General features: G+C 36.6%; 1 long non-coding RNA gene across 1 annotated transcript; it reads left to right on the forward strand.

Moving 5' to 3' along the window:
- Nucleotides 1–2,190: 2,190 nt before the first annotated feature.
- LOC128025497 (uncharacterized) lies at nt 2,191–26,612 on the forward strand. Its single transcript, XR_008186168.1, has 3 exons — nt 2,191–2,249; nt 20,815–21,021; nt 26,149–26,612. It is a non-coding gene; the product is annotated as an uncharacterized LOC128025497 (long non-coding RNA).

Here is a 26,612-nt window from a genome sequence, read left to right on the forward strand (position 1 = left end):
TTGATTAATTCACTGTTAGTTTATGTTTACTGACTTCCTTTAAATAATGTTAGCAGATATAACTTTTGGTTATAGTATTGTAGTAGTAAATGTTAGAATGATCAACATTGTATTTTTTTTGTTTGTTTGTTTGTTTTATAAGCATTTTACATTATTAGTTAAAGTCTTACTAATTTATCTTTAAAGATGGTTAAAGAAATACAAGGAAAACAAGACAAAACACACAATAAGAAAAGGCCGTTTTTTGTTGTGCAGTAAATATGACTGAACATGATTTAAACTGGAAAGCCACGCTAATTTATTGAATCATTGTTATTCCAGGGTGATTATTCATGTTTATTGCATCACTTTGTTCATTTATTCTTGTTTTATAGGGGGTGGGGTCTGTAAATATCACATTTCATCTGAAACAATGCTTTGGTAAACGTCCAAAAGCACTCCATTCCATCTGTGAAAAACAATTTTCTTCACATTATGAAGCTTTGTGTCATGGATCATTTTCTGACACCTCAAAATAAGACTTCAAACAAGCCTGCGAGGCGTTTCCTGTCTGCGTCTCCCCCTTGTCAGGTTCAGATTTCCTCATTGGAGAGTTCCAGTCTATCAGTCCATTATACATGGTAGCGCTGGAAAAATAGGATTACGCGAAAAGATTGTGAGCTTTATCCCAAGACCAATTTTATCTGGCTGGCAGATAAACTATCGTAGCCTGGAGAGCAAAGGGAGCTAATGGGAGGGAGGAAAAAGAGAACTTGGACATGAGGAGTCACTTGGCTGAGGTTTGAAAGGTCACGGGTTTAGCGCTCTGTGCTAATGCTAACAGAAACTCATTTCAGACAGCAGGCCGTTTGGCTCCAGGGCTGTGAACTATGCAGTGGATTGCGATCCTAGTTTTGTACGCAATTAGAAGTGTAGACTTTGTAAGTCTTTGGCAATATGTCAAACTCGTGTCATAGAGTAGACTGATATGTCAGATGCTATGTACAGTGTTAAAAACTATCAAGCTGCGGTTATTTTCACTGATAATGATCAAACGCTGACCCATAAAAACCCTTGCCCTGTGTTATTTTATGAACTGCTGTAAAAGTCACTCCTTCTGTGTAGTACATTCAAGTCTCTATAATACATTAGAAAAAAAAAAAATATATATATATATAATGTATATATATATATATATATATATATATATATATATATATATATATATATATATATATATATATATATATGTGTATATGTGTATATGTGTATATATATATATATGTGTATATGTGTATATATATATATATATATATATATATATATATATATATATATATATATATATATATATATATATATATATATATATATATATATATATAAAGAATATTGGGGTATTTTTTACAAGGAATTATGATTTCAGTATTTCTTCTTCAAAAGGTTATAATGCAATGTGTTACTTGCTGATTTTTATTTTTACAATTAATGTATCAATTTGTGAGTGAAAATGGTTTCTACTCAATTAATTTCTTTAATATAATAATATTATAATAATATAATATTACTTTCTAAATTTATAAGATGTCCTTGTATTTTCATTATCACTTTTCATCCTGTTGATTTCCTTATATTCCTTGTTCTAGTTACTAAAGCCCCTTTCACACTGCCATTCCGGCAAATACAGGGGTAAAGCGTGCCTGTAATTGTTCCCTGGTCGCTAGATTTTTTACTTTCACACTGCCAGTGATGACCCGGTATATGTGCGTGCTTTCACACACAACCTTTGAAGATCCCGTAACGACACGTGACATCAGCGCGTGACATTTAATGTAAGAGTCGACAACGCTTGGCACGTTATACTTTCACTGAAGCAAGCAAACGATCTCGGCGTCAGCGCGGAAAGTGAGGATCTAACTGATCTCTGCTTCATTACAGTTTGCACATATGTTTTCGTCACGAATGTTGATCTTCCTTCAAAACAGCCGGTAAAAGAGTCGCGCCATAACGCGCGTCATCACTTCTATACGGAATTAGATCTGGCTTTTGTTCACACAGCGCTCGTTCCGGATCGATTACCGCAATGTTACTAGGTCCCCGACCCGGGTACAATTCGGTAATCAATTCCAGGACGTGGTTGCTTTCACACAGAAGGCGACCAGGCAATGTTACGGGAATATTGCGGGTCCGACGTGCAGTGTGAAAGGGGCTTTAATGACATCACATTCCAGGAAGTGACATTACTTTGGAGGGAAAACAACAGCACCAAGGTCAGTAAGCATTAGCAATGGATTTGATTATTATCTTTTTTCCTGTGGTAATAGTCGATTTGTTTCACCCTCAAACACTATCCAGTTTGATTAAAATTTCAGAAATCAATTTAATAATATCAAAAATATAATAATGCAAAGACAAATAAAGACTTTTGCTGTTTATTAGCTGTATACCATTTTATTTTTTACACGTTTCCTTTAAAATAAATTGGACATTTTAAATTATCTTATTTTAAAGGTTCTGCGTAACAGGAATGACCCATATGTGTACTTGTATGTAGTTTTATAGTTTTGCACCTCTAATAAGCAGATATGTTGCATCAGTGTGAAAGAGAGAGAGAGAGAGAGAGATGGGGTCGTATGAATCTAGGCCATTCGTTAATGGTAGAGTCACCAGTAGGCCGCGGCTTCACTCTGCCGCCTATCCAGACATTAAAAAGAATTTCAGATATACTCCATTTCTTTGAGGATGTACTTCCTTTGAGATGGGGCTCCTTTTGAGCATATCCAAAGTGTTTTTCTGGTACATGGACAACTCCACAATAATTTAAGCCACAGTACACATATGCATACTGACCAGGATCAGCCGATTGAACTCGAGACCTTTTTACCTTTTTGATTTGATATCAGTCTATGGTAAACTGGCAACATTTTAACTGTAACAATAGTTGTTTAGCTAATGTTGCAATTTTGAGCAATGCAGTGTTGTTTAAAAGAAACATTAGCTATATTATTTTGAAAATTATCACTAGCTAAAAGTATTGATACTAATACGATTTTTCAGTATTGTAACAGTAGCTCAGCTGTTTTCAGGAACATCTGCACTTTAAACATCTCCAACCTATGAAACAAAAAATATTGAAATATGTTGAAATATGCCTTTCTACTTTCAAAGAAAAATTCACATTCAATTCAATGTGTTGTTCGCTGTTTCCATGTAATTCTTTTTTAAATCTACTAGCAATTACCGAGTGAAAATTGTTTTTTTGATCTTTTTTTAAATAAATCTTTTAAAGCAACAACTAATGCAACACTGTTACTTTTTGCTTTCCTACAAAGTCTGTCTTATGTCAAATCGAAAAAAAACTAATTTTGGCTCATTTGGATGAATTATCTGTGTCATAAGCAGTCATCCCATTTCTTTTTAGCGAGTTAATGCTACTGTTCATCACTATTTTCAACTCAGTATTACAAATGAGTTTACATTAATGAGACTTGTAGTGTTTTTAGTTGCAGTTTGTGTAAATGCATCAGTTGCCATAACTGTATTTGAGATTTTTGTGCCAGATAAATATTAATGTGAAAATTCAATACTTCATCTGATGGTTATATAATAAGATATCAGTTTAGCTTGTTAGTTTGCTTGTAGCATAGCAGACTAGATTTTTAGAAGTGTCACTCAGTTTATGAGTAGCTTGAAGCTTTCAAAGCTCCCCTTTTCTTTTAGCAAATGAGCATCTGACGCTAATTCATCGCCATATTCTTTAGTGATGCTATCATGCGTGTATCAGGCAAATGTGACTCGCTCGTGCTGAATATCTGCCTCCGCAGCATGCGCCGCTAACTGCACCATATTGCGGAGAGGCAGGCAGCCCATCACGGACGTAACTGTGATTGACAGTAAGTGTGCATATGTGTCCAATCTGCTCATCGGGATACGTGCTATCGTCATGATCTTTATTTATGTGTTCTGCTGTCGGCACAGTGCGAGCTAACTGCCCATTCCACACTAAATTAATTAGTTTGGCAGCCAGCCTGTGATGGAAAATTGGATCCAATATGGTATTTCCAGGGTGTTTCAATGTGGCATTCACTGGAGGGTGAGACAGACTTCAGATATGTGGGTCACACGGATTACATTTCTTTAAAACACGTAGCAAATCATTTTCTACATGCATCCATATTATGAAACAGATTTCAACCGTGCAATTAGCAAACATCGACTTCTCTTTATAAAAATAACAGTCATAACCTTGGAAGCACGTGGTGGCTTTGAACAAACACCTATGCTGGCAGGGGTTCAAACTTGTGTTCCTCTTGAAAGGTTTTATCCAAATAAATAAATAAATAAACATCCTGGGAGAAAGGGAGAGAGAAAAAAGGGACTATGGAAGTGCTTCCATCCCGCGTTGTTGTGTGTAAAAGAAATCCTTTGTAGTGCATGATCTTCTAATAACTTGTAGGCTAATTAATAACTTCTACACAATTATAAATTAACTTCGGATCAGGACTCCGGCTTTGCATATGATTTCCTATAATCGCTAAAGCTACTGCGAAAACATGTCTCATATCAAGCGTAACTTTCTTATTTAACACAGACAGACAGGGTTCTCATCGGGTTTAAACGTACAGCAAATTATCTCTGCTGGGACCTGGAGCGAAAGCCAAAAATCACAGCAGTAATTTTTTTTAATTTGAAATAGCATTCTTAATCGTCATTTTTGGATTCGTTTTTTTTCTTCTTCGAATGAGCTTTGATGGAATTAATCTTAATATTTTAATATTATTACCGCAGGAAGAAACGAGTACGAGGAGAGCTGTCACTAATTCAACTTGGAAAATCAGGCCTCGGTGTGTACAAAATGATCATAGGTGGCTCTGCATGCAGCTCGTTTCCAGGAAGAGAGACGCTGGATCCATAATAAAACTCCTCCGTAATTAAAGGTGTAGAGGAAGAAGACGAGAGCGGCATGACATATCGCCTGACTCCTCAAATTCCTCTGTGGCTTTTCAAAGGATACTCCTTTAATATGGAGATTATGCTTATGTACTTGTCTTCACTTGAAAGGCGTTTTCCTAATTTACTTATTAATGACATGTAAATCTATTTATACTGAGGGCCTCAACTTTGAGAAAACACGCCCGTCCTGTTCGCCGTAAAATCCGTCAGTTTGAAAACAGAGGGAGGGAGGGAAGGAGGGGTAGATGAGCCCGGCCTCCCATTCTTGTTCTGTTAAAAATTTATACAGTCCATGTTAAATTTATTAATATTGCTTTCTGTCATTCACTTTGCTGCACTCTAACTGAAATGCGACTTGACAGCAAGCACATTAAAGATGTATGTCATTGTATTCAACAAAGATTAATGAAGCTCTGTAAAAGTAGCTGTATAGGAGAGAGGGCGAGAGTGATCCGAATTTGAATTCGCTGAATTGTACAAGGCCTAGCACAGTGCAGTTTAACATGCTTGTGGGATATTTGCTCAGTGAGGAGGTTTCAGGATCGAGAGAACTAGTGGTATTTTCAACCGTAAAAAACACTGTAAAAAAAAGATAATAGCGTTGAGCTGGTGTTTGACATAGGCAACTGATTTCTAAGGCCTTCAAGCTTGTATGTAAACACAAATGCAAATGCTTGGCCAGTACATTGCAAGCGTGTGTAATTAGCTGGATATGTTTTTATTCAGGTATCAAACTATACATTGTCAATTTTAACATGCTAATAAAGATTCAAACTGTTGTTCCTTCAAGACACCCATAGAATAATATGTTTTACGCAAATATACATTATAGTGCCTCTAGTGGAAACATTGAGAATGCAATGCGTACTTGGAACACTCTGTGTAGACATTTATAGTTCTCACTAGGGCTGGGCAATACTACGATATATAACGGATGGATGATATAATTTCATATTATGCATATCATTTATTTTGTAGTGCCGGAAAATGCATCGTTTACGGCAGTACTTTTTCCATCACTTGAATTAATGCAGTCTCACATGCATTACACGCACAGGGATGCAGGCAGAAACGTGAATAGTGTGCGCATGCTCACAAAAACTTTATGATTGCATGTGTTTGTAAGCACTGCAGTTTAAAACAACTGATTTTAGGCTGTTGAAACACAAACAATAGAGCTATATGTGCACGCACTCTTTCTGTTTCTATTATATTGTCAAGTTCTGATCTATTCCTTGTGCAATTCCCCACTTGAAAAGGACAATCCCTCCACATGAAGCTTTTAACTGGATTTCACTCAATAAACAGCCATGGGAACAGTTGTTTGTCTTTTATTTACCATTCCTTGATAGCAGTAAACAGGTGAAAAACCTCAAAAGAAAATGACAAATACCAGTTATTATTTGAGTTGACAGTCAAACTAAACAATTCTTCATTCTCCTCAGATAAACACAGTACTGTCATTACAAAATACAAGGTTTCCACTTTTAAGAAGTATTTTCATAGTCAAGAATTATTCTAAGGCATCATTGTAGCCACACAACTATATATCCTTTACAAAACAAATCAATATTTAAATTTTTAGAACCTTCTTATCTTTTAACGAAGTATCTTTAGCCAAATAATTTTAGACTATACCTTTTCAACTGAATTAAGAACTTTGTTTGTTAAGATTTCTACAAAGTTAAAATTACTTTTAACAATTTCAAACACATTCTTTGTCAAACAATGAATTTGGAATTTGATTACCCCACAAACAACATTTGAAGTTACAAATACCACTGCAAAAGTCCTCTCAAAGTCAACAAGAGTTCAAGAGTTTGTGTTTGACTGCTTAAGGCAGTCTAGCCAAACATGGCCAATATGGCGCTTACCGGCTGTCCTTCACAGTATTGTGGAAGGCTTGGTCTTGCACAGTCACCTTGATGACAAAGATGGTTTCCTTGGTCTTGTGGTGCCTTAAATGCGGTCTAAAGACAACAAAGCCAGGTACTGGCATGCTCAGATCACCTGGAAGATTTGTTCCACCTGGTTCACCACTGATTGAAGGAGGAGGAGTTTCACCACTGAGGAGCTCCCAGGCAGTTTGTCAGCACATATATTATATATATATATATATATATATATATATATATATATATATATATATATATATATATATATATATATATATATATATATATATATATAATATTACAACAACTCATCATCTCATCATGTGCTAATGTGTTAACAGCCCCTTAGAAATTTTAGCATAATGTTGAAGTGAGCTGAAGAGAAGAAATAAGAGGAAGAAAAAGAAACGCCCTTTGGGAAGCAATAAAAAGATTCTTCTGGCATGCACTCCCTTAAATCATTAAACTCAAAGATTAAACACCCTCCCTACAAACAGCTGATTGTGTTTTTGCAATTAAGATTGCACTCGAAAATCAAAACAAAGCAACATTTGCTGTTTACTCAGCACAGCAAGTAACACACACCAGCAAATTTTCATATGAGAGAATAAAAAAAAAGTATTTACAAAGCTAATTTGCTCTAACACGAAGCAGCGTGAAGCAAGATGCCCGGTATGAAGAGAGAGAGAGAGAGAGAGAGAGAGAGATGGTGAGAAAGAGATCTTCAGGGCAAGAGGACCACTCTTTCCCCAGTGCAGATACATAATGCAAAGTTAGTGTTTCTAAGAAGTTTCCTCCAGATAGATGGATCTGATAGATCTAAAGCAATGGCAGTTAAACAGCTGGGCACTGTGAGAAGATCACCATGGATGGAGGTGTGAACATGTGAAGGAAAGTAAATTTAACCCAGGTGAGCATCCGGCTGAGGTCTTTAGACTTGAGCACAAATGTAGATCCATTTAGATGGGGCTTCTCACCAAATCACAGCCAAATTAATGCTTTTTATTTAGCTTGAGTCTACATTAAACAGCATGAAACATGAAAAGTGGATGTTCTGCACCAGAACGGAGGTGGTCGGATATGAAGAAAGGATACATAATCTCAGTTGAAAAAAGGAATAAAATATACAATTTTGATAAAAGATAGAGAGGATTGATTTTTTTCCTTTAAAATGGATGACTATTATATTTTTTACAGTTGCACCACATGGATGTCAAATGAAATCTGAGTGTTGGCTAAGGAAAGTGGTATAGTTTCTCCCGGAGATGTTGTTGAATTTGGCTTTAGAGCATTCAAGATATTGTGGTCAGTCTGAGGAAATATTAATCACTGTATTTTTCTGTCTCTGATCTAAAAATGCAACTGCTAAATGCTCGGTTCCCCTGCGAAGCAAATAAATTAAATATTAGTAAACTACATATTTAAATTCCTTCCCCGGGCAGGAATTTTTGTTTTTTTCTCCAGCATGTTTTGCTATTCTTGTGTACTATAATATTCACCATCCCATTTTCAAACTAATGGCTTGTTACAGCTTGGTTTTGCAATCCATTTGCTTTTCCTCCAGATTTCTTTATAAAACAAATTGCAGTGGAACTCTAAAGGGAGAAGAGAAAGGAAATTAAAACTTTCTGAGGAACACGTCATTTCACGAAAATTCACCCTTAAGCTATCAGGAATAATTTTAGTGTTTATTGAGGCACATAGCCGTCTGCACACACGGCTGATATGAGAGGAGAGAACCAGTGATATCCACCTCAAATTTCTCTTTTATTTCAATGTGGTTATGCATTTTTAATCTCAAAAGTGAATAATTATTTGTCTCAAAAATATTTATATTTGGTTTAAGCATTCATTCATATCATTTCCTTAAAGCTACAGACAGTACATTTACAGTAGCTAAAACACATTTATAATTTATAAATGTAAACAAACTTCATCTTTAATTAGATATATTGGAATCATTGAGAAATTATTAATAACTTTCTAAGCTCATAAAATGGTTCATGCAAATAGGGGCAAATCATTTCACTGAGAAGGGACGTTTTAGGCCAAACATTTACACTCATTTGTAAGAGAATGGTTTTTGTCCTTAAAAAAAAAAAAAAAAAAAAAACTTTCCTTAATTAATTTGTGCACATCTTTTTAAAATGAATATCAATCTATATTTTTTCACAGTCATATATGAGCCTTTCCTAAAATTTTAAATTTAAATTAATTTAATTGGGGTGGTGTTAGCGCAGTGGATAGTGGTGTGGGAGACCCGGGTTCGAATCCACTGTGAGACACCAATGTGTCCCTGAGCAAGACACTTAACCCCTAGTTGCTCCAGAGGCGTGTGACCTCTGACATATATATATATATATATATATATATATAGCAATTGTAAGTCGCTTTTAAGCGTCAGCTAAATGTAAATGTAATTATCAATTAAACAAACAAATGAATATGTTCTAAATAAAGATTGTTCTAGTACATTTTATACAGTATATACATATATATGTGTGTGTGTGTGTGTGTATATATATATATATATACTATTTCACAGTAATACTAGTCCACCTTTTGTAATGTTATAGTTAAATTACTGTAATTATCAATTACACATACATACAAGAAAATACTATTTAAATTTGTCTACTTCAAAATTTCATTGATTAATTGTATTACTTGCCGTTTCTATTTTTCTCTGTAATTCTGAGTGAAATTTATTCCGAAGTAAATAATATTTTATCCTCAAATGAAAAAGTGGCAATGAAAAGAAAAAATTATAAAAATAATAATTACAATAATAATTGTAATACTATCATTATGTAAAAAATACTTAATTTCCAAATTCTTTATTTTATTTTTGAATGAAATATGACCTGAACATGGTCTTGACAGGTTTCAATCATGCATCAATGATTACATATAAAGTCCAAATCTAGCATTTTATTGATTTAGTCCCTTACTACTACAAATAAACCTAAATTCTTCTTTCCTGGAGTGAAAATATAGACTATTTGATATGAATACTGAAGGGACAATGTGTTGCTTCCAAATGTGAAGGAGGTGAAACTCTGAGAAAGAGAGAGAGAGAGAGAGAGAGAGAGGGAGGGAGGGAGAGAGGGAAGGTCTCAGCAGCGTCAGTGTGAAAGCACGTGTATCAGCACAAGGGAATTTGTGAATACGTAGTGAACTTTCAAATCAATTCTATGCATTAGTTATTATCAGCGGCTTTGATAGACACCAGACTTCACCAGACGTCTGCTCATTACAGGGGCATGATACTGTCTGACCAAATCTACAGAGAGACAGAAAACAAAAGCGGTTGTCTCACAGGTGAATAGGTGGGGCGGCAGTAATTATGTTTTTTTGTAATTCAGATCAGTTCAAATAAGAATGAAAACTTAACTTATAAAAAAATGGGGTGTTATTGTAATGTCAACTTACAATGTTTATTTTTATTGTGCATTTCTTAATACACAAAGTATGATGTTACTAATAAAATATGCCAATGAAAATCATGGTAATGCTATGATATTCACTAAAGTAGCATTACGTGTAATTTATATACTGTTAAAAATGTCTTTTTATATATTTGTTTTGTTTTGCAAAGGAAAATTAACCAGTGGCATCAAGGAGGGAATAATATTCATAGAGGGAACTTTTTTTTAAGCATTCCCATTCATCTAAATGGGAAATCACAATCAATGTTAAAGGACTATACAGTATATTTTTATGGTGCTGCTCAAATTAATTCACACTGAATTGCATCCACACAGAGAGTATTTTTTTTTTATTTTTTAAATAAGCCAAAGGAAACGACACACATTGCTGCAATTAGTTATGCAAATGCCTAGCTGTGATTTCCAAAAGTTTCCTTTTACAATGTGACAGGAGATGGCAGAGCATTAATGAGGAGTGAGATATATCCTCCAAGACGGCAGCATTATCTTCCAGGACAGAGGGCGCAAATTCCCTCTCTCAGGTGGATGATTAAAATCAATTAAATCACTCCAGCGATGTCAGCCTAGGGATTCTTCTAACGAATGACATTATGCTAAGAAAAAGGAGGGAGAGCGGGAGCTAGAGAAACTCTTGCGCTCTCCCCAGGCCTGTCTCAGCATCACTCTGCCCCACAAATGAGATTAAAATGTGCAGCGCAGGGATTTCAAAGGGATATTTTCCATAAGAACATGAAAAGTCCTCAGAAGCCAGTGTAAAGAGACCTGAAAGCCTCTACCGGGAAGCACTGTCAACCAACCCCCATCTCACACCGCTGCCAAAAGTTACGCGAGCACGTGCTCGTACTCCCTCTCACAGCTTGTTAAGATAGAAATAAACACAAACCCACCTGACTCGACAAACATTACCATATCCATCTCTGTCTGAGACAAACAGCCGTGACGTGGAGCCAAACAGGGCCGTGTCGAGGCCACTTCCTCCCCTTGTGTTGTTGACAGTCTTCTGATTTCCCTCCGTCACTCCGCGCTGGTGTTCTTTTGGTCCAGGATACCTCCTTCACTGTCTGTAAATGAGCAGGAGCAGAGATGACTGAGATGAATTGCTGTGTCTGTGCGATGGTTGTTTCTTCTCGACGGTTGTTGTTGCTGACAAGCAGAGATTTAGGTTAACAGAAAGGAAATGAACCGTGTTTGCATTCCTGGTCATATTGTGCATGATTCAGCATTGCAGTTTATTCCAAATTGAAGCCTTATTTTGTTTTCTAGTCATTTTGACTAAATCTTTATGACTTTTCCCACACAGGGAATAACAATTTCCCAAAAATAGTGGATCATTTTTGTAGCTTTTAGTATTTTCACCCACATTGTTGAGTTATTTGTGGATAATTTTGGCAGTGTTCTTGGCAGTAATTTTTTACAAATCCCTACAATTTCCAACCAACCCATTTCAGCTACATGCCTCGATTCAGCTATGTAACGTCCACTTTTAGGATCCAATTAGTTACCATTTGATAAAGTCAAGTGCCCTACTTTTTCTTATCACCCAGTTTTACTTGATTGTGTATGTAAAATGGGTTTTTGGGCCTCAAGGTCAACATGACATTTCATAGTGAAGTTGCAAATCAAAGTAGTGTCAGATCTTTTCTTCCATATTGTGAACATTGGTGCTGCTTCTTTCTTTAGGTTGTTGTGTGGATGGAGGCCGATCTGAATGCAAGCTTGAGACTGACGTTAAAGAGATTGGGTTTAAGCAAAGTTAATGCTTTGAGAATTTCGGGAGATTTCACCAGAAAGAAGTTGATTTCACCAAAATACTATAGTACATTTTGATTCAAATTTAATTTTCATTTAATTTCAACATAGACTATTCAATTTCATATTACTTTCTTTCCCATTAGCCAATTCTGATATGCTTTATTTGACTTGAAAGAATAATCATGGCGTGTCACACTTTTGACCAATTCAACAAGTTAGTAGCATTTGCAAAGGCAAAGCATCATTGTTATTATTGCTCAACACACTTTTTGGCTAGTACCTCATCCCACAACATTTGTGCATGTTGAAGAGAGAAAGTCAGACTTCCCAAATTTTTTCCCAGCATTTGGAAAAAATTCCATGCATTTCCCATGCATCTTATTTGTAGAGTCCTGAGGAAGCCTTAGGCTGTTTAACAACCACAAAGCATTGTACGAACATCTTAGCAACACTCCTGACAAATGGACAAATCTCATGCACTTGCAAGAAACCTTAGATGATCCTGGGGATTGATTCTTTTGAATTGAACTAGTAAGCAACACCTTGAACTGAAACCACCTGAAACAGTTATGCATGTGCAAGCAGCCCTCAGGCTCAGACAATGTAAAAATCTAGTTGTAACACATATTATTTGAGTTAAAGCTTTCGTAAAGCACCATGTGCAGCATAGCCGCTGAGATTTATAGACTGTTAGTTTAAATTGGCAGAAGGCAGTAAGACAGCGCCGTCATTTATGGAGAGGAGGAGAGAGAGCGCGTGCCAGGGTCTATTTCTCTGCAGTCGCGAGAATCTTTGCCCTCCTGGAATAATGTAATATATGATGTATAGAGTGCACTGAGTGATCACATTTGGACGTAGAAAGATGATAAATGTGCATTGAAACAATGTAAAACTGTCTGAACAGGGTATTGTCAGGGATTTCTGCCTGCCGCGCTTCTGCAATAACTGCCCAGATCCCTCTTTGAGCTGTTCAGATCTATTTAATGCCTTATTATCTGAAAAATATACAGCACGTATTGCCTCAAACTCTGGCAGGCCTTTGTCTCCTGACAAATTTACCTATTCTCCAATTCTGTTGATGCGTTTCAGGAGCGAGCCTCTGTCAATCCTAGTTAAAGACAGCATCCCCATCTTTCAGCTGCGCAAAGCTTTTGATATAGAGCTCGGCCGTAAAGCTTGAAAGAGAAGAAATATATTCAGTTACCCACACTCGCCTAGAAAAGCCTGTCTGAGAAATGGTGTATTGAAATGCCTAATTAACTGACGTGTCCAGTCAATTCGCTTTGCTAAACCTGCAGATCACCTCAGCTGTGGGGCCGTCCCTGGGGCTCGTTTGACATGCACACTTTTTATGGCCCCTAAGAATGATTCTAGCAGGCGAGGCTTTATGCTGGATGGAATCTCCCGACCTCCGATAAGTCCATGTATCTTCTTTTATTGGAGTATGAAGGAGAATGCCAATGACATTTTTATTCCAGCAGAATTTGAGATGGACTGTGCAAGCTCCCGCAGGGTGGGAAGAATGTGGACCAGTTGCAATTGGCACGGGAAAACCGATCCGCAAAAACGGCAAGGGATGAATCAAAAGGGGAGGGAGATTAATCTGCCATTGGGAGCTGTTACTCTTGTATTTGAGGAGTTTTGCTTCGCCTTCTGTTTTTGACAAACAAGTTCCTTTACCGTTACCTTTCTGTTTCTATTAATATTTTTGCAACATTTATTTATTTATTTTATGAGATATTTGGATGGATGGATGGATGGATGGATGTTGTAAATAGTAGTTCCCGTGATCAAAGACACACCAATTATGGAACATCTGTAATATGAAGTGAAAAGTAAGATGTAGTAAAAAAGAAATAGTGTTTTTGGCCCCTGTAAGTGTTTCAGGTTAATAAGGATATTTTTCCAGGTTTATCTGCTGTATTCTTTCCTAAATGAGAGCTTTCATTTTATATCGGAGTGCAGATCTGATTATTGCTTAAACCTTTCACCTTAAATTATCATTTTAATAGCAACATCAGTGTGGCAGGAACGTGTCATTAGTCTTGAGAGCAAAGTAGGAATCTGGTTTAATTTATTTCATCTTAAGTAAGGCGACATTACTCCGTTTGCATTCAGCCAGTGCATGATTACATGTCTAATGAAAACTATCTCAGTTGAATTTCCAAAGTAAATGCAATTTAAATATCTATTTATCTGTCTTTGAGAGTGGCTTTGAGCTATTAGTTCATGTGAACAGGTCTGGCCTGTTAATGTTCTGCCTCTCCTTGAGCTCAGACAGAGTTGGGAGGGAAGCCGTTTCCCCAACGCCACCCTCAAACTCAGCAGTAGAGATGAATAATGCAGTCCGACCAACCCCCATCTCACACACACACACACACACACGCACGCACGGCAGGGCCTGGAGCACCATGGGTTCAAGTATACGCACTTGAGGGGCACCACCAGTATCAGCGCACAATTATCTGGTGAATTTGTACACTTTATTAAAGGAGCTCCACTGGGCAAATAGTGTCACATCATAGAGACTGGCCCTTCAGAAGCATATTTAGCTAATAAGAGCAAATTAATTAGACTACAATGAGCTTAGCTGGGGGACACTGGCGGGCAGTGAGCGAGTGTGTTTGATACAAAACAGCCATGACATCTCAAATCCAACATTAGACTGATTTAGAAAGAACCTACACGCTTAGATAAAGGGTACAAAATCTGTCACTGGGACGGTATGCTTTCAAAAGGTACTAATATTTACCATATATGTATTAATATGCACCTTCAAGATACTAATAAGCATCTTTTAGGGGTTATATATATATATATATATATATATATATATATATATATATATATATATATATATAAATAACTTTAGAACAAAACCTTGTGGTTTCAAATTATGTTCAAAACTCTTTGTCGAATGCCTGGCTTTGGCATTTGATATTTGCATTAAAGATGCTTTGTGGTTTTTCTGCATCCAAAGGGTCTCGGGGGCTCTTCCAAGTGGGTTTGGACTTTACAGGCCTGGACTTTTACTTAAAACTCCTAACAAACAGAGGTAAAGATGTGATGAGGGCGATGCTCTGGGCTTAAAGGTGCCCTCTTGCCTCACCTTCATGCTTTATCATGTGAGAGTGTGCTAACCCCATCTGACAAACATACGCTGCCCATCCCATCCCGCTTACAGGCAGCTGCAGTCTTAAATCAAAGCGTGGCCACATAGCTGATGGGTGTTTGACAACGCTGAGCTCTTGTCACTGCTGAGTCGAAGTTGCCAGTCTGGTGTCCTTGCCTTATTCCCTCGTGTACAATCACTTCTTAGTCTGTCCACAGGGCACGAATGCCCTCCTCACCACCAGGATGTGCATACTGAACATGGCCCCAACAACTGCACGCTCAATGGCACACTTAATTGCAAATACACTTTGGAAACATGCCGTTTGCTGCTTATGTTTCCAAAAACTGCTACAGCCTAAAACCAAAATGAATAGTAAATCCATTTGCAATCATTAACTGAAATAATATTTAAAAAAATGTAGCTATAATATTATATACATTTTTATTCTAGCCAGTTGCCAAGGCAGCATTTCTTATTTTAATTTAATGTAATGTATAATTTAATTTTAATGTGATGCACTAAAATAACTAAAACTGAAATAAAAATATAGGGGACATATAAAAATAAACAAAAACTACTATTATGACAAAAATGCACAACTAAATTACTAAAACTTTATAATGGAGATGCAGATGAAAATGTAAAATATGAAAATAAAAATGGATTCAACATATTAATAAAAACTATAATTATATTTCAATTATACTAAAATAATACTTGATTAAATCTGAGTTACAAAAACTTAATAAAAAATTGCATTATTTTTGTTGCATATTTTACAATAAATATATTAAAGTAAATGTATAACATATGTAACATACATAACCCCCACACACACACATATATATATATATATATAGAGAGAGAGAGAGAGAGAGAGAGAGAGAGAGAGAGAGAGAGAGAGAGAGAGATTTGAAAACCCTGAAGCCTAATGGAATTACCAGACTTTTTAATACGCAACAGATATAAAATACATGCAGAAGTGATACAGGTCTGTGATACAGACTGAACGAGATTAATCAATGATTTGCTGATGGAAGATTTCAATGGACGAGACACTAAGTGATCATGCTTGTTTAAGGAGGAGTTGGGGATGGAGGAGGGTAAGTGCATATCTGTGTGACAGACTTAGTCAAATATGAGTACAGATAGAGCACATGTTATATATCTTATTTAATTGCAGTGGGAGGAGAACCAGCTCAGTGTCAGCTGATGCTGGGTGTCACGCTATGAAAGCTTGCATTAGATTAGATGTACAATTAGATGTATAGGGATAGTAGATGTACAATATCCCTGAGATTTGAAGAGTACAAGCTACTCTTTGAGTGCAGTTTATGCGGAAAGAACCATATCTGATATTAAATGACCTGCAGACCCAAATTCAGAGAAACCAAACCAAACAAGCAAACTGAATCCAGATCTGCACCAACAGCTCTAGTGACAGTGGCGAGTTCAGTGCTGCTTCTGTGTAGCGATAAAGCAAGATCCACTTTCTTACAATTTTTCAATCCATCTGGAATGGCATACGATTAATGGTCTGGCTCTGGCATGTCATTTAATCAATCCTTCTGACTCTGTGACCTTGACTCGTGTTGTAGTGGCTTTGTGAGGGAAGCAGCAGGCCTTAGTCTTCTGCGTGATTTTGTCTCCAATGAAAGATGTATTGAGCTAAGGCTGTTTCACATGCATACAGTTTTGCTCCTTTAAAAGAAATGTGGGACAATATAATGTCATTGTCTTGTCAGAGCATGAATTATTCAGACCCCTCCACCACAAAGCTTTCATTTTCTAGCGTTCACTCTCAAAAACCCGAAATCGCTTTGCCGTTTCTTCTCCTTTGTTCATGACAAACTTGCATCGAAACTTTAAATTAATTATGAAAACAAAAAATATATTTAGTTCCTTTCTGAGAATCCCGTGTACCCTAACAATGCCCTCAGTGCGCCGTTCTGTCACAAAATCAAAATGAAAGACAAATGGAAAGACTGAAGGCAGAGCGTGGAGAGTTCCTCACCAAAACTTAACCTCATCATCTCGAGAACAAAGGTGACGGCACATCAAAACAAGGACGGGACACGCCGCTGATGTATTTTTCCACTTGATGAGCATGTAAGAAAAGTCTTCTTATGACTATCAAACATATAGATATAGATATTTATTATTATTATTTTCAGTGAGACGTGGGCACGTGCGATTGAAAGTCAGCGGGGAGGAGGGGCGCCAATACATTTTTAATTTGCTCAGCAAGGACGAGGCTTTGCTGCTCAGATGTTTCCTGCGTCTCAAAGCTAACTTCAGCTGGAGCATCTCTGAAATCCCACGTGGTCCGAGGAAAACAATCAAAGTGATGAGCAAAATCCGAGCATCCAGTGTGACACTGTGAAACTCAGGCATCTTTGATGGAGGCAAATGACAGATATTCCCCAACCATTGTGTGATTTCTGTAGCACCTGTGATCCAGATGTAGTCTAGCATGGACGCAAAGCTACCCTGAGATGATTGCATAGATTGCAGCTTTAAAAAAGTTATGTTACAATGTTTTGGACAGAGAATCGAGTTACTTTTTCTCAGCACCAAAAAAAAAAAAAAAACGTTCACAGTTATCAGCGTGACTGAATCCTCTCTTGTCCGTGTTATTCAGTGAATGCATTATTATTATTGCGTTCAATTGCTATTTCTTCGAATTTGAATTCATGCAAATGCAGGAAACCAGAAATGCAAAAAAGTTTAATATTAAGTATAAATATCACTCTTTGTTTAGATGTTTTAGATTATTGTATTATTTTAACATTAGTATTATTAAAGTTAATAATACTTTAAAATGTATTATTTTTATGTTAGGGTTAGGGTTAGGGTTAGTAATCTATTAAAAGTTAAAACAGTATAAGTAATTAATGTAAGCTTCCAATACATTTTCAATGTGACCTTATATAACTAAAAGTAAATAAATACACAACTAAAACAAGTAAAACAAATACAGATTTGTTTCCCAGCATGTTTTACCTTTGCTGGTCGTCTGCTGTATTCTTATTTAGTATTCCCTCCACTTCTGCATGATTTCCATCCCAGACAACCTGTCTTCTCCTGCCCAAGTCAGCTTCAAATAATTAGCCTACAGTAATGTGAAGTCCTGTTCTTGAGCGAGGAGCAACTTGAAAGCAGCAAACATGAATCATGTATATAGCTTCATTTTAAACTGCTTTGTAGACAAACACACTTGCAAAGTCAGCTTCTGAAGAGAATGCAAATCCCCCTTCTGCTGCCCTAAGCTCGCTTTTAGTGTGCAAAAAACCAATGAGGACAGGCCTTCTTAAACAGCTCTTTAAATGTGTTGTTTCCTGTCACGCCGGGTCATTTGTTAAAGGTTACGTATTTTCTGTTTGCATGCCTTTTTTAGCCGTTCCTTTGTCATCCTGAAAAATAAATGACGCAGAGAATGATGGAGAATGTTTAAAGATTGAGGGCACTCAAGCAGCAATTAAATTTGACTCTAGGGGAAATTATCTGCAGAAATGGGCCATGGGCATGGCAAGTGGTCAAATGGCTTTTCCTTGTTCTCTTTCTGTGTACTTCTTCTGTACCACTTTGTCACACATAACTTTGTTTAAAAAAAAAAAAAAGAAGGAAAAGCATCCCACCTGAGCACCATATCAAGCCTCTCAGCATGAAATCCACTAGCGTCTCATATAAGCGTTTGGAACTTCCTTAGCATAGAGAATGACTAACCAAATGTTACACTGACAACGCTGCACTGCATCAGTTGTTGCAAATAAATAGTTCTTCTTATGATCTATGGCTCTGTCTATTAAAGCCACTTGATTTAAAAGCAGGTGATGGTGATTTAGCGGCAATCATGAAACCAGATTTACTGACTAGATGTGCATCATCATATTGTTAGATATATCGCCCATCCCTAACTATAAGTAATAGTGATGTTCGCCTTAGCAAACATCGCTAATTAAAAATTGCAGTAAAAATGTAGTTCCATTACAGGCTTTTGCACAAAACAGTATTACTCAGTGTGTGGAATTTAATTACACTAAGGCTGCTACTGTACAACATTGCTGATTTGGTTATATCTTTTATGGGCAGTCACAGCTTTTGGTGTCCGGGGTGCAAACGGCTGCTTTGGGAGTTTCGAAAGTGGGCTATGACTGTTTAACATGTGAAGGACATTTTTAATTACTATTTTGTTTTTTTGCTCACATACAAATGTTTTGTGCAGAGTGATTTGTGCATGATATCTCTAACTTTACAGTATATCCCCCTAACCGCTGTTAAATGCACAGGAGTATTATGTTATCAAGGTTGTATTTGGTACTGTAGCACATAACAAAACTGTTTTAGCAATTAAAAGTCAGGAGCTGAATTAACTTGCCTTTTTTTTCCGGAATATCAATAATCATGTGTGTGCAAGAGTTTGTGCCGATTAGAGTGAGGGCTGTTTTTATAATTGCTTTTCTCCCCGTGGCAGCAAGGGCCCAGAGGGTCAGATCTGAAGAACCAGAGCGGGTTCTCCAGGGGAACCGCATGGGACCCGCAGACGCAGATTAATTGTGTGAGGTTCTGGGGCTTTAATTTGCAGAGCAGGAAATGACTGTGTAACCTAATTAAACACTGACTTGTTTCAAATATCTGTCCAGCTGCAACCCGAACGCCGCGTCGCACAATGTCGCCGTAATTGCCTTGTATGCAATCGGAAAGTGAAAGGGTGGGATTCAGGGGGGCAACGAGGTGTGGATGGCACAGGGAAGGGGGTCTGAGCCTGATTTCCTCAAGTGATCAATTTAAGGGAAAACTCTGTTGCTCTTAACAGCAACATCTTTAGCGCAGATGGCAACCCATCACTAATTAGGATCTGCGTTTATAAATGTACGATCATCATGTGCACAGCTGGAAATCTTTCATAGGAACATCCTGGTCTGGGATTATGGGACGCCAAGAATAAAAATGTATGCAGTGGTGCATCCTAGGATACCTGTAACCGTGATCAGGTCAAATAATGTAAAGTTTAATCTTAATCTTTAATAGTTTAAACGAATAGTCAAAAATAAAAAAGACATTTCATAGTGGTCACAATAAGTAATTTTCAACATTGTTTTCCCTCTAATCTATTAATATATGGAAGTGTACTAATATTTAAATGTGTGTGTGTGTATATATATATATATATATATATATATATATATATATATATATATATATATATATATATATATATATATATATATATATATATATATATATATATATGATTATTTTTATTATATAATGATTATTCAGATATTTTTCTAAGAACTGCAAAAAAATTGGACGATATAAACTAAGAATATTTTAGATTAAAAGTCACAATTACCAATTTTATTTATTTATTTTTTTCTGCTTGCAATTGTGATTTTAATTGATAAATTTTTTGTTGTTTTGTTTCATGTTTCAATCATGTGAGTCATATAAATGACTTTTATGGTTTAATGTTTTTTTTTTTTGTTTGTTTGTTTTTTGTTTTTTTTGGGGGGCCCTCCAGATGTCAATATGAACTGTATGTAAATAGTATGAACAGCATGCATATTTGCGATGGTAAATGATTTTAATCTTCAAGTGAATTATTGCTTTAATAGCGATGGTCATACCGAGTTGTGTCTGATTATCCTCTCTGTATGTGTGATTCCAGTGTAAGCTGCCTGGCTCAGGGCTCGCCCCCAGCTGGACGCTCTAGACTGGTCCTCGGGGACACGGAAGGACTCTCTGTTCGAATCCGTATCGATCCGTGATGCTGATGAAAGAACCCACTGGTCACCTTGAGCCATGTGTATCCCGCGGCAACACTGCAGACCCCCGTGTCATTTTAGTCAGACCATGAGGCTCCAGGGCACAAGAGGTGTGTGTGTGTGTGTGTGTGTGTGAAAGAGTGAGAGAGATAGGCAGAGGTGGTGGTCTGTGAGGAAAAAACTCCATTTGTGAAGTTATACTTTGCATCTAAATTTTGTTGTTGTTAATATAATGTTCAAAACCTGTATAACACTCTGCTTCAGGAGTATTGATACGGTTCACTGAATGAATTAACTTGTTTAGTTTAGTGCCAATTCTCACTATTAACTAACTAGTAACTATGACTTTTGCCTCAATAAACTCTTATTTTTCTGCTTATAAATGTTAAGGTAGTTGCTAGCTTTAGGTATTGGGCAGAATTAAGGGATGTAGAATATGGTCATGCAGGATTAGGCATATGTAATTCATAAGTACTAATAAATAGCCAATATGCTATGAATATATATATATGTGTGGTAATAAACAACTAGTTAATAGTGAGAATTGTTCTTGAAATTCCAAAGAATGATTGTCATATGGACTACTTTTATTATTTAGTTCATTCTTTTTGAGGCCTTAAAACTTCACAATCACTATTTATTATGTCACTATATCATTATCACTATACTAATTATTATGAACAGTGTAGGTAAAAAGCAGTGTTTACCATGACTCCAAATTATTAATGCACATTTATGTATTATTACTTATTTATTTACATTTGACAAAGCACCAATGGTCAGCTTGAAACTTATACCCAAGGAATAAGGATATAGCACATTGCTTTTGCAAAAAAAAAAAAAAAAAAAAAAAACACTGATCATAAAAATGTATTGTGTGCATGCTGTTCAAAACCTATATATAATTTTTCAATATAGTTCACTATGTAGTTGACAGGATAAATAAGGACAGAGTTTTCATTGTTAGTGTGCTAATTCCTAAAATATAGCAATAAAAATTACAGCATTCATTATTTTATTTGGTATTATTGACAGTGCATAAAAAAATATTTTAAAAAGTTTGCATGAAACATTTGCAAAGAAAGAAAGAAAAGTTTGCAAAGCAATGATAGTACAAGTAATATAAGTTACACTTTGCATCTATTTGTGCAGTTGAGAAACAAAACAAAACGGTTAAAAACCTCTGAGAAGCAGAGTAGATCAGAACACCATCAGATCAGTTTTCCCAACGCCACTTCTCCAGACAGATCCCTGATCATACGCACCGAGCCGCTCTACAGAGAATAGAATTACTTTTTTCCACCAGTATCGAGTGATTTCCCAGGTTTAAACAGAGGTGCTGCGAGAAACGTGGACGATTGATCAGCGGTGATGCCTTCCATTTGAAGATCACACACAAGACAAAGGGAAGCTAAGTAGGACGGCATTGGACGCTCCCAAAACACAAGGCGGGTTAAGCAAAAAAAAAAAAAAAAAGAGTATAAATGAAAAGGAACAGAGGGAGAAGGCTTGGGAATTAAGTAAAATATAATTAATGACAGCCGTCTGAAACTTAACTGTATCAGAAATGTGTTTTAATCGTGCAAAAGTACATCAGGAGCGTGGTTGGTGGGGTAGTCGTATGGCTCTGGGCGAGTGAAGAATTAACTACCAACGCTTGAGTACAGCTGGAATATCTGCCTCCTCCCCGAACGTCATCCCAACTCTGGGAGTTTGTTGTTTGCGGCCTTATGGGAGCACAATGGAGAGGAAAATACTTAATGTGCTTCCGACTGTTGTGCCTTAAAAGAGGAAGAGATACCGAGATTGATCTTACGAGCGTAACATGGGACTCCTGTAAAGGAGTCAACGGCAAGCTATTGGACATCTGTGAGATCTCCTCTGAGATCACACACCATACTGAGGTGGAATAAGCTCCCGTCTTTGTGCTTTGTCACTATCAGGACCTCGTCCCACAACCTTGAACACACATCCCCTTGGTAAAGTCACCCGGGAAAAATTATAGAGGGAAAGATTTGTTCTCTATTCCTCGTTTTGTTGGTGTCAAGGTTTAATCTACTGCCCGATACTAGAGACTAATTTTTTAATATCTCCCCGGAGTACCAGCAGGTTAAAAGGCTTCCCAAAAATACACCACATGATCAGCAAAAAATAAAAAATTAAATTAAAAACCTAAATAGAGATCTGAACCTTCCAGATAACTTTTATACAGTTTAGATAAGATTTATTGGCTTGAAATAGTTCTTAAAATTGATATGACAATTTCTTTTGTATTTTAGGATAAAGCAGATCCAAGCATCTATAAGACGCATTTTCTAAAGAGGAACAAAATGCAACAAATCCCCCCTCACTGCTAACTGTGATGTTCCTCGCACTGAGACAGGCGGCCCAGCTGGGACTCTACCCAGGACTGGGTCTCTTTCCTGGGCACACACCCACCCCCCATTACAAATCCCACAACCCCCCCTCTGGCTCCCCAACCCCCCCACCCCCCCACCACCGTCCCAGCTGAGCTTTGCTAATCAGTATGGGGACGAGATACAAGACTTGGTTAATTCGGCCAATTAGACACAAGCATTGTTTGTGGCCAGCGACATTTTGTATTCGTGAAAATGTGTGGAGTGCAAAACGTGCCCTGGAGCAACGGGATGATAGTGCCACAGCTCCAGCCACAAGACAACAAAACACACACAGGGGTGAAGGGCCAATCTTGTTTTATGGTGTGTGTGTGTGTGTGTGTGAGAGAGAGAGAGAGAGAGAGAGAGAGAGAGAGAGAGAGAGAGATTACACTTGAATATGTGCTTTTGCTTCCTGTGATTTTCACAATATAAACTACCTGTCTATACATTAATTTATGAATAATTTGTGATTTTTAATATTTTTGAATGATGTCTCTAATGATCTGGCTTTATTTTTTATTTTATTTTTGAAATGGTAATATTGTGAAATATTATTACAATTTAATAGATCCAATTTCTATTTGAATATACAGTCAAATGTAATTTATTCATTTGATTTAAAGCTGAATTTTCAGGATAATTACTCCAGACACCAGTCTCATGTGATCCTTCAGAAATCATTCTAATATGTTATTATGATCATTGTTAATGCTTCTTAAAAAATTTTTGGGGAAATATGTTTTTCAATTTCAAAAGAGCAGTCTTTGTTTGAAATGTTTTGTAACATTATAAATGTCTTTACTGGCAGTTTTTATCAATTTAAAGTAATACTGCTGAATTAGGAATACATTTGAATAAATATTCAAAAATTTAAGACTTGTCAAATGGGGACAATTGTACAAAAAAAAAATAAAAAATAAAATAAAAAAATTTGGTAACACTTTAGAATAAGGTTCCATTAGTTAATGTTAGTTAATGTATTAATTAACATGAACAAACAATGAATAATACATTTATTACTGTATTTATTCATCTCCGTTAATGTTAGTTAATGAAAATACAGTTATTCATTGTTAGTTCATGGTAATTCACAGTGCATTAACTAATGTTAACAAGCACAACTTTTGATTTAAATAATGCATTAGTAAATGTTGAAATTAACATGAACTAAGACTTATAAATGCTGTAGAAGGATTGTTCTTGCTTAGTTCATGTTAACGAAAGTAGTTAACTAACATTAACTAATGGAACCTTATTCTAAAGTGTTACCAAAATTCTTTAAATTACCTTACTAACCTACACCTTGTAAATGGTAGTGTGTAATGATTTCAAATAAATCAATAATTAGATATTAAGCAGCATAGATATTAATAATAAATGTTTTTGATCAGCAAATTAGCATAGTAAAAACATTTCTGAAGAATTTAATAATATTCCACAGTATTGTGATTTTTACATGATCTTTGTGAGCATAAAGAGACTTAAATATATGTAATGTTATATGTATAAAAAATATTACAGACATTTAAAAAAAAAAAAAAAAAAAAAGTTTTAATGCTACAAATACCAATACCACTATGGGAACCACACAGTGATAGTGAACAGGTGTTTTGCATCATAACTATTACTATATTGTGTAATTTTGCATGCTGGAGCTCTGTACTGACCAATCAGCACTCAGGACTTGGACTCTCCATTTTCTAATTTAATTTTCTAATTTTTCCTCTCTTCTCTCTTTTGTCGGAGCGAGTTAGCGTGGCAGATGGGCAGGAGTATCAGGGATTGACTAATCCCAAATCTGCCGTCTCCTCACCACACCGAAACCAGGGGAGAGGCACGAGCCAGCTGCCACATAGACGCCTTTCATGCTCGTCTGCACACAACAGCTGCAGCAGGCCTGCCTGCTTGCTTCTAAATTATTAAACATCTTTTTAGTTTGTTCCAGATGCAGAGCCCGATGTGCTTATGGAGGCCTTTGTGCATTTTACATACCGCTCCTTTTCCCCTCCTCTCATCAGAATGCTGTTTGTAAAAGTCATTATCCCATCTGTGCCGCCAGTTTGGACAAAACAGCCCAAGACGGATCCAGCTTGCTCCTGCTTTCCAGGACAATTTGGGAATTGAGGATGACGATGATGATGATGATGATGGAGGGCTGCAGGGGTTTGGTCCACCTGTAAGCCATCTCAATCGCTGCTCTGGGGCAGCAACAGGAGTTTTGCAAGTCAGATTTCATCTTTTGTAAGGTGGCTTAAGAACGAACGAGCCTCTTTCACACACAGGTTGAAATAATCTGCTACTCGTCGAGTCTTCCCCCCAAAGGCAGGCCAGCGATGGCTGGCCTATTATGACTGTGAAAAGGCAATGGACTCCTGAATATTCATCAGGGAGCTGGAGGCGAGAAGGCGCTCCAAAATCCCACCGCTCTGATGGTCACGTTCAAATCATCAGGAAATGCAGTTCTGAGAACATCACATGTGCAAAAGCAAAAATAGTCTTTCTTAATTCTTATTTTTGTTGTTTGGTGGAAATCAAAAATGAAAATGTTTAATGCACAATTATTTTTATGCATGATTTACTAGTGTTATTCCTTTTCTGTACTCTTGTTTTTTCAAGCATAGGTTATTGAGAGACCACTTTTCACAATCCAATCAGTTCCCAGTTAAATCCTATTTTTTATTATTATTTCATTGTTCACTTGGAAATACACCGCATTATAAAATGAATTGCAAATGCCTGTTTATGTGGAACTTGCTCTTCAATGAAGTTATGAGTGCTTAAATTGTTTCCTCTTTTTTTTGACAATGTTTATTTATTTTTTATTTTTTTATCAAACAGAAAACAAGACAAAACAGACAAGGGAGTGATGACGAAGAACACAAAGGCACTGCAAATGTTGTGAGTGATTTGGCATGAGTATGCTGCAGCCGAGCTGCTGGATTGAAGTTAATAAGCGTGAGAGAAGCCCAACGAGAGAAGTCTTCCCCCATCCAGATGAGTCCTCCACGGCCCACACACACCAGAGATGAGTTTGGATCCTCCACTGGAGCCACTGCACCTGTTGTTTTCAGGAGTTGGAGAAAGATAGACACTCATGCTCAGAGACCGTATGGTAGGATGAGAACAGGCAATGTGTTTTGGCGTAAAAGCCAAGAAGAAAAAGGTTTGCATTTTGGTTGAAATATTTAGCCAAGTAATCAAGCATACTTAAAATGGTCTCAATTATAAGTTTGATATGGACTTTCATTATTTTATTTTATTTTATTGTATTTTATTTAAAAAATTGTTTTTAAATAAATATA

This window comes from Carassius gibelio, chromosome A12 (assembly GCF_023724105.1).
Source record: "Carassius gibelio isolate Cgi1373 ecotype wild population from Czech Republic chromosome A12, carGib1.2-hapl.c, whole genome shotgun sequence".
NCBI classification, from domain to species: Eukaryota; Metazoa; Chordata; class Actinopteri; order Cypriniformes; family Cyprinidae; genus Carassius; species Carassius gibelio.